Genomic DNA, 809 nt, shown 5'->3' with positions numbered 1-809 from the left:
TATCTATTTTTCTTTAATTATTTGCTTAATGTATTTTAAAATCTTCAATGATGACTCTGGATTTATATCTTTTCCCTTTTAATTCTAGAAGTTTTGTTTTATGTATTTTTAAGCTCTGTTTTTAGACATATATACACTTAATGATTCCTATATCTTCCCAACAAATTCACCCTTTTTTTTTCAGTTTCCAGTGTTATTCTTTATACTCCTGGCCATCAATTAGAAACCCCCTTAGGCGTCCCTGGTGGCTCAGAGGTTAAAGCGTCTGCCTCCAATGCGGGAGACCCAGGTTCGATCCCTGGGTTGGGAAGATCCCCTGGAGAAGGAAATGGTAACCCACTCCAGTATTCTTGCCTGGAGAATCCCATGGACAGAGAAGCCTGGTAGGCTACAGTCCACCAGGTCGCAAAGAGTCGGACACGACTGAGCAACTTCACCTTCACCTTAGTATTAATGGTTTCTGGTAAGAATTACCAATAGATTAGACACATGTACCCCAATGTTCATTGCAGCACTGTTTATAATAGCCAGGACATGGAAACAACCTAGATGTCCATCAGCAGATGAATGGATAAGAAAGCTGTGGTACATATACACAATGGAGTATTACTCAGCCGTTAAAAAGAATACATTTGAATCAGTTCTGATGAGCTGGATGAAACTGGAGCAGATTATACAGAGTGAAGTAAGCCAGAAAGAAAAACACCAATACAGTATACTAACACATATATATGGAATTTAGAAAGATGGCAATGATGACCCTGTATGCAGGACAGCAAAAAAGACACAGATGGGTATAGCAGACTTTT

At 39.1% G+C, this 809-nt stretch overlaps 1 non-coding gene across 1 annotated transcript; it reads left to right on the top strand.

The window, feature by feature from the left end:
- The first annotated feature begins 238 nt into the window (after nt 1-238).
- TRNAW-CCA lies at nt 239-310 on the top strand. The gene has a single exon. It is a non-coding gene; the product is annotated as a tRNA-Trp (tRNA).
- Nucleotides 311-809: the final 499 nt, after the last annotated feature.

The sequence above is a fragment of the Oryx dammah genome, unplaced genomic scaffold, assembly GCF_014754425.2.
Source record: "Oryx dammah isolate SB20612 unplaced genomic scaffold, SCBI_Odam_1.1 HiC_scaffold_1, whole genome shotgun sequence".
NCBI classification, from domain to species: Eukaryota; Metazoa; Chordata; class Mammalia; order Artiodactyla; family Bovidae; genus Oryx; species Oryx dammah.
Note: the sequence above shows the minus strand (reverse complement) of the source record. Positions and strands in the feature narration are given on the sequence as shown.